The sequence below is a fragment of the Ruditapes philippinarum genome, unplaced genomic scaffold (assembly GCF_026571515.1).
Source record: "Ruditapes philippinarum isolate M1 unplaced genomic scaffold, ASM2657151v2 ctg9806_1_1_1_1, whole genome shotgun sequence".
Lineage (NCBI taxonomy): Eukaryota > Metazoa > Mollusca > Bivalvia > Venerida > Veneridae > Ruditapes > Ruditapes philippinarum.
Window position 1 is genome coordinate 25904 of NW_026856849.1, and position 9126 is coordinate 35029.

Consider the following 9126-nt stretch of genomic DNA (forward strand, 5'->3'; position numbering starts at 1 on the left):
AAGATTTGAAGAATCTGGCTCAGTTGAAGACAGGCGAAAAGGCAACACAGTTGAAGCCAAAGTGAAGACAGCGATAATTGATACTCCGCAAAGGTCAGTGCGAAGAGTTCTCGGTGAGGTAACTAACACGACAATTATTTCAAGCGTCTACAGGATGTTAAAGTATAACTTGACCCTGACCCTTTACCCTGACATTGAGAATATCGATCATATAACATTCATAAGAAAGTGACATTTCAAACTGGCTAGCATTCGCTCGTCGGATGAATACCCATTCCGGCAATATTAGTCACCTATGATGAAGCACACTTTCGTTTAAATGCTGAACTGCAGATTTTGCGGCCCTGAGAGACCTGAATTTTACATAGAAAAACCTCTGCACCGGGGAAAAGGTAACCTTGCTATAATAACCCCACTTTTGATATACCGGTATGCTATGTGAAATCTGTTGATATTTTAGACGTCTTGACTCTGAATACGTGAATGTATCACTTAGCCTTCGAAGAATTCACCTCTTGTAAAAGTAATTTTCTCATATTCGTCGCGCAAAGTACAACTTAGATGTATAATAATTCGAAAAAGTCATGTCAATTATTAAACTTGTATTACATGAGGAACTGTCCTTAGAAATTTAAGAGTTGGTGACAGTGGTGTAAAAAAATACGTAACAAAAGGTGTCTGCTTTCAACAAATGTAGAATGTAAAATGTATCTGCCTCCACCATCAAGCTTGAAAACGCATTATAACCTTAAATATGTCGGTTTAAAAAATAATCAAAAAGTATCTACACTATATTGCTTGAAAATGTGTTGTTTATAACTCATCTCATTTTTTGGTGTTTTTCAATATAAACCCATTTTTAGACATTGGCCAAGTAGAGGGAGCTTTTGTTATGGACATAGGTTTTGACGGAAGCAATTAATGATGAAAAGACTGGGAAGAATCTCACCAATGGAACATAAGTATTTTACTTAAGTTTCACTTTTTACTTTCTCATCTCAAAGAGGGAATGAGCGATTAGAATATCGACTTCTATCATATGTTTGTTGAATTTCATTAAACATAATGTTTCGTGGTGCTAGTGAAATACTGCAGGTGATATTATTGAATGAAGCCGTATCATAGATGTTCTCAATGTTTTATATTGAATTTGTTCAGCGTTGCGTCTTAACCAATCTGACTAATGTTATCTAACTTTCTTCTCATATACTAGACAACTTGTGGAATATCCAGAGTTGCTTGTGATGTGACATGAAAGGGAAATTTACAGCGAATGAAACATATTTAAAAATCAAATTAGTAATTTCATTGTCTTAACACCATTTCCATTTGGTCTACACTATCACCAAATCCAAAATTTACAAATTTAATGTACGAGTATTAAATGTATTTTTCATTTTTATGTCGACCATACATTTGGCCGATTTTGTCCTGGGGTACTAATGGAATATCGACAAACAAAACATTGAATTTGTTTACGGGGGAAAGAAAGATCAAACGCTACCAATATGACTTTCACAGAATTAAATGCATTTAAAATTTCTATTTCATGCTCATAATGATATAATGTGATAACGTCGCAAGCATTGTGATTATTCCATAAAAGTCAGTAGTCTTGAAGGAACTCTTTTGAGTTTGTGATTATTTGGAGGTCATATTGAATGAAGAATTGATATATTTATTTTGAAATATTAGAATGTATTTTTGTGATTCAATTTATACTGATTGTATCATCGCTGAGAGACCTTAAACTGGAAATGATTGGGATAAATCATACGTACAGTCCTTTAACGGTGCGGGTATTAGTAACCTGCTCTCTACTTACGGTTCTGTATGTATGCTAGAGAATGAAAATATAGTTAAAATTGAAATGTATTATATTTCCTCTTGATGCTTAACAATTAAAATATTCACTAAAATGCAGGTTCATTTTCTAATTCAAGACCAAAATTGGATTTTTATTGTATATTCAATTACATTCAATTGTTAATTTAAAATATGTGTACTTAAGGATATATACATGCTTGTAGATATTTTTTTAAATAATTACTTCCTTGAGTTTTGAGTTTATCACGATAGGGGGGGGGGCGTGTTGCAAGAAACAGAAAGAATGGCGTCTTTTAAAATATTGTATTGTATTTTACATTGTAGTCAAGCTTTTAGACAGTATTCTTAAATCGACTGTGTGTTATATATATAGTAGTGGGTTACCGTGTATCATGACCTACTTTAGGGCTAATGGCATTGAAGAACTTCAAGTTTTCCGGTTTGTGTTAGATATTTTATATAATAATGTTTTATTGTTGCTTTAACTATGTTTTACATATAATCATCTTACCTTTATAAGTTAAATGAAGTATTTAGCCTTTATTTGAAATGGTGCTTCATATTTAGTTTTGCCGTGAATAGTTTGTGTTAAATAAATACATGTGAATATTATATCGTTATCGGTAACCGTGTATCATGACCTACTTTAGTACTAATGGCATCGAACATTTTCAAGTTTTTAGGTTTGTGTTATATATTTCATAAAATGACATTTTATTGTTGTTTTAAGTATTATCATCTTACCTATATAAGTTGTTTGAAGTATTTAGCTTTTATTAGCTCACCAGAGCCGAAGGCTCAGGGTGAGCTTTTAGTATCAAAAGAGGGAGACTCCGGCGTCCGGCGTCCGTCGTCATGCGTCAATAATCGTCTTCTTCTCTGAAACTGCTGGGCAGATTTAACTAAAATTTGGTCTGTAGCATCTTTGTGACAGTCACACTTAAATTTGCTCATGTCATTTCAATTGGCCCCTTTTAGGGGTCAGCAGAGCTAAAAATAGAAAAACCTTTAAACACCTTCTTCTACAGAACTAATGGATGGATGATCACCAAACTTTGTCTGTAGCATTCTTGGGTAGTCTTTTATCAAGTTTGCTCATGTTAATGTGATTGGCCCCTTTTTAGGGCCGCTATAGCTAAAAATAGAAATACCTTTAAACGCCTTCTTCTACAGAACTAATAGATAGATGATCACCAAACTTTGTCTGTAGCATTCTTGGGTAGTCTTTTATCAAGTTTGCTCATATTTATTTGATTGGCCCCTTGTAGGGCCCGCTAAAACTAAAAATAAGAAATACTTTTAAACATTTCCTTCTACAGAACTAATAGATGGATGATCACCAAGCTTTGTCTGTAGCCTTCTTAGGTAGTCTTTTATCAAGTTTTTTCATGTTAATTTGATTGGCCCCTTTTAGGGGTCTTTAGGGCTAAAAATAGAAAAACCTTTAGAAATCTTCATCTACAGAACTAATTGATGGATGATCACCAAACTTTGTTTGTAGCATTCTTAGGTAGTCTTTTATCAAGTTTGCTTATATTAATTGGATTGGCCCTGTTAAAGCTAAAGCTTAAATGCACTAGGTCATGGCATTTCTTCAAATTCAAGTTTAAAGATATTCTTTGCTCAAATTTTAATATTAGAAAATATTGACAATGGATACACAGTCTATTTATAAATATAAAATAAAAGTGTTTTGACTTCACACAAAGTAGATATGTTATGTTTTAAACTCTTCACACTATAGGTGGTCAGAGTATAAGTAAAATGATAGTGTCATTTATAAAACTGTTATTTTTTTGTTTGTCTGTTTGTTTTTGTTATAGAAAAGACCATCTTTACTTGGCCTATAATAGCATATGCAGCTTCCTATACATAGTTTATTCATTCTTTTATCCAAATTAGACATTTTCAGTAAGAATTTCATAAATTTCAATGACTTGGGTCATGACCTGTTTATGATGTGTAAATATCTTTTCAGCTCTGGAATTCGGACATCATATTGCATCATTGTAAGGTTAGTTGTAGGTCTTTAACCAGGAAGAAAAATTAGGCCTAAAGAAACATAAAATTTGTTTCTCCTGTACTTTACTATCAAAGATGAGTTTGTATGCTCAATTTTTTTTATTGAATTTTGTTAAAAATTTTAATTTTTTCATTTTTTTGTTGAATTAACAAGGGACAAGGGGTTTAATTTCTGATCCTGAATTGAATTTTGATATTTATTCTGCATTTATTCTACATAGTCTCATAGGAACACACTTGCAACAAACATATTTTTTACAAATCCTTTCCAAAATATATGGGCAAAATATTACAATTTATATAGTGAACAATGAAATGATGGGTTAGATGAGTCATCTAGGGCCATCTTAGTGGCCTTATTGTTTATTATGAAGAAAAAAACACAATCAGTGTTGTGAAAGTATATTACTAGACGGGCAAGTTAAAGTTGAGCTGAACTTGCCGAAAGAGCTGGACTTGCCTTTCAGCGAGTTCTTTTGAAAAATAATTTCCAACACTGAAAAGCAGTTGTATCTGGTGAGCGACTCAGGGCTATCATGGCCCTCTTGTTTGAGAAGGTGCATATTTTAGTTTTGCCATGACTTGTTTGTGGAAATACAACTGGGTATTCGACAGTTTGTGTTATAATCTCCTTTACCTCATTTTAACTTCTTGGTATTTTTAAAAAAATAAAATAGATATAAATCCCATTTTTAAAAGGATTTCTTACTGTTTTCTTGCAGAATGACAGTGTTACGTTGTTACGTTGTATCTTAAACAATTTTGAACCCGTCAAGTAATATTTTTTTATTTAAAACTTGACAGTACTACTAAGCAAAACTTCACTTTGCCAATAGTTGAAAGACTGATTTTTATATCAGTCAAACATATCCAGCTAGAGAATTAATTTACATTTTTGTTACTATACATGTGACGTTTTTGTTTTATTATATGCTTGCAATCTTACATGTGAATATTATATTCAGATGTTCATTGTTAAACAAATCTTGTATGCTTATGCTTTTTTAAATTAGCTTTTTTCGACCTTACCTCATTCTATTATTTTGTTTATAAAGGAACATGTAATTTGGAGCTTGTTTTTTTATTTTCTCTATGTATGTTTTCTTAATGTTAATACATTATGATGTAATCCTGTACTCATGTATCATTTATTGTAAAGTGAATTTTAATTTTAAAAAATGCCATCGTAACCTGTGATGCGATGGCATATAATGATTCACCTCTGCGTGTGTGTATGTGTGTAGAATTGTAGAGTAGAAAAAATGTGTTAGTAAATTCTCCTCTAGAATTAAACCACATTTAGCATATATATTTTGCACAGGCGTTTGGTTGTAGACCTCTGCTAAGATTGTTCAAATTAAAGCCCTGTGGTCAAATTTGACCCCCCATGGGTAATGGGTTTTCCTTATATATACGTATATAGTAAAAAGAATCGTTTCTTCAAAACTACCACGGCTGGAGCTCAGATATTGAGCAAGAAACATTGTCTAGTGAATCTCTATTAAGATTAATAATATAGGTTCGGTCAGGCTTTTCTTCAAATCTCTCCCCTGCTATAAAATAGTCCAGCTCATGAGTTAAATTATGAAAGGGAAACAACTCATTGGAACGTCTTTTATACATGTGTAAATGTTTTGCAGTTTTTCTATAAAAAAAACAACATTCATTAGCTTTGTGTTAGTCTACAGGTCACGACCTCTAGGAAGAGAGATGTTTGTTTTTTAGAGATATTAATTTAATGATTTTAGCACATTATAAGGACATTATGATTCACAAAATGTATACCTCTTTAAATAAAAGTCTTTTATTTTGAATCAATTATTATACTATGGCCTTTGTACACATCTGACCTTGACGCCAAAATTCACTAGACACTACTCCATTATGGCAAAATTTGACATTATAGAAACCAAACAAAATGATCTTCTTCTGCACATACTACTTAGTGTTGTATTAATGCGGTGGCAAATCATTTTTTCACAAATGCAATCTTGTTTTGTTGTTGATTTTCAGGTTTTGTTTCGCCAATAATGTACAGAATGAGGACAATAAATAGGATGTTAAAAACAGTGATTGATACAATCCAGTTCGTTCAAAACAGAATATTTAAATCTTGTATGATATTTGAAATAATTTATTAATTTGTCCCCTCACTTTCGTTTTGACGATCGACCCCATCATTCCCATGTTTTTATTTTCTGTTAGGTTCTTCACTAGCTGACTTTGTCGTGTGGCTTTGTTGCGTTCTTGCGTAACTGGATTTTATTTGAACTGCGTTTTATAAAGGAATGCTGGTGCAACTTCTAAACATTTTAAGATATGTCCATCACATTTTGTAAAACATTTATCTATGGTCATTTAAAAAAGTTTTCTTAAAGATAAATTATGCTCAAATTTGATATTTGAAAAAACTGATAATTACTATACAGTCTCTTTTGAAATGTTAAATAAACATCTTTTGAATACACACAGAAAATGTATTACGTTTTAAACTCTACACTAAACAGGTATTCACATTATGATTACATAGTGTCATTGAAAAAAACTGGCAGTTTTGATAAAAATAGACCAAATTATTTCGACAAGTAATAGGGAATGCAGCTTTATATTCTCAAAAAAATTCTGTAATAAAAGTATTTCAATCAAAGATGAGCATAGTATATCTTTAACATTTTTTGTTTCTTATGTTTCTTAATATTTCAACATTTTTACAACAAACTTTTGCATAATGCTAAAATAGCTATGTAAAAATATGATTTTTTTCTATACAATTATTGTGTATATTTTAATATAGATATATTTTTAGAATGTTTTTCAGGATTTGTCACGTTTCATATATTTAAAATAGCATGTTCTACAAGAAATAGAAGTTCAGATTGACGGAATTCATTTAGAATGGTTTTGATGCCCCCGCTATGTAATGGCCGGGGGATATAGTGTTACCCTGTTCCGTCATTCCGTCCTTCCGTCATTCTGTCATTCCGTCATCATCAGTTTCCGTTCATTATCTTAGTAACGGTTGCACACATTCAACTCAAATTTGACATATGGATATGTCATGAGAAAATACAGGTAAAGTTCGAATTTGGCTATGATTTGATGAATTTTGGCAGAGTTATGCCCCTTTTACTTTAAAATAATATGAAATTTTCAGTTTCCTTTCATTATCTCCCTAATGGTACAACACATTCAACTCAAATTTGACATATGGATATGTCATGAGAAAATACAGGTCAAATTTGAATTTGGTCATGGTTCTATGATTTTTGGCAGAGTTATGCCCCTTTTACTTTGAAAATAATTTGAAATTTTCAGTTTCCGTTCATTATCTCCCCCAACGGTACAACACATTCAACTCAAACTTGACATATGGATATGTCACGAGAAAATACAGGTCAAGTTTGAATTTGGTCATGGTTCGATGATTTTTGGCAGAGTTATTCCCCTTTTACTTTGAAAATAATATGAAATTTTCAGTTTCCGTTCATTATCTCCCCAACGGTACAACACATTCAACTCAAACTTGACATATGGATACGTCAAAGGAATGCGCAGGTCAAGTTTAAATTTGGTCATGGTTCAATGATTTTCGGCAGAGTTATGCCCCTTTCACTTTGAAAAAAGTAAGAAATTTTCAGTTTCTGTTTTTTTCTCCCTTACAGTACAACACATTCAACTCAAATTTGAAATATGGATATGGTTTTGGAATGCCCAGGCCAAGTTAGAATTTGGTCATGTTTCAATGATTTTTGGCAGAGTAATGCCCCTTTCACTTTGAAAATAATATGAAATTTACAGGTTCTGTTCATTATCTACCCAACAGTGTTACATATTCAACTCAAATTTCACATATGGATATGCCAAAGGAATGGGCAGGTCAAGTTGGAATTTGTCATGGTTTGATGATTTTTTGGCAGAGTTATGTCCCTTTCACTTTGAAAATAATATAGATACATCTTAGGAATAACCAGTTTAAGTTTGAAGTTGGTCGTGGTTCAATGATTTTGGACAAACTTATCTTTCCTGAATGTTGGAAAAATTTTGAACTTTCAGTTTCAGCACTCATACTTTTGTGGAAATGTATGTAGCCATTATTTTGGCTACAAATGCAATATTCTATTTCAAAAGGTTAGGACTGAATAATTTCAGTGCCTTGGACATTGTATGAAAATGGTTTGTGTGAACATTGAAAAGTTTTAAGGGCTTTGAACTTAAAATGGAAAAAATAATTTGTGCAAACAAATTTGGAACTAAATATTCTGACATCTGAAATTTTGGTTGCATGCGGGGGCATCCCTGGCATGATGACACATTTCTAATTTTAAATATAAAATCGAACTTAGCATTTTCTGACTGACTTTTATTGAGTAATTTTATCAGATTATAAATTTCGATTACTTTTTAAAACTTTTGTAATATCATGACCGGTAATTGTTGAAAAAAAATAATGCTACGTTTAATACTATCGTTCATTTTGTAATGCATATTCATATATATTCATAAGATATAATAGCTTTATACTCTTTAAAACTTTGCCTTAACTGTTTTGTTATGCTTAATATATTGTAATGATTTAGTATATTCAGTATCTTTTGGCTGCCTTTTCATTTCTGTATGCCATAATTTATTCATAAGAATATTTTTTCTTAGATTGCATATTCAGTGTCATGAATACGACATCGCTTATGTCTTCTTTAAACATTTTATTCGACATATCTTATTACATTTACGCTCATACAATGACTATTTTCTTTCAAATTATTTCTTGGGAACGACGATAAGTCTGTAACCAATTAAATAAAGAATTTTATTGATCATTTTATGATTACGAAACATGCAACAAAATGAAATTATCAGACATTTTAAAGCCAAGACTAACGTAACTGTCAAGAAATACCTGAATTACATGTCAACATTGTTATACATTTTCTGGGTCACGATGAATTGTACACACTTTATTGATTTCTTGTTATTTTGCAAAACGTTAATAGATGCCGTTTTAAGTTTGATAGCATTTCAAGTTGTTTGTTTTAATATGTCTTTTGTTTTAGAGGAGCAGTGAATCTCGTTCCTGTGTTATTTTTAGCTCACCTGACCACGAAGTGGTCATGGTGAGGTATAGTGATGGGGCTATGTCCGGCGTCCGTCGTCGTGCGTTGTGCGTCGTTCGTCGTCAACAATTGGGTTGTTAACAGTCTAGCAGTCACAGTTTTGATTGGATCATCATCAAACTTTGTCAGAATGTTTGTCTCAATGAAATACAGATCGAGTTCGAAG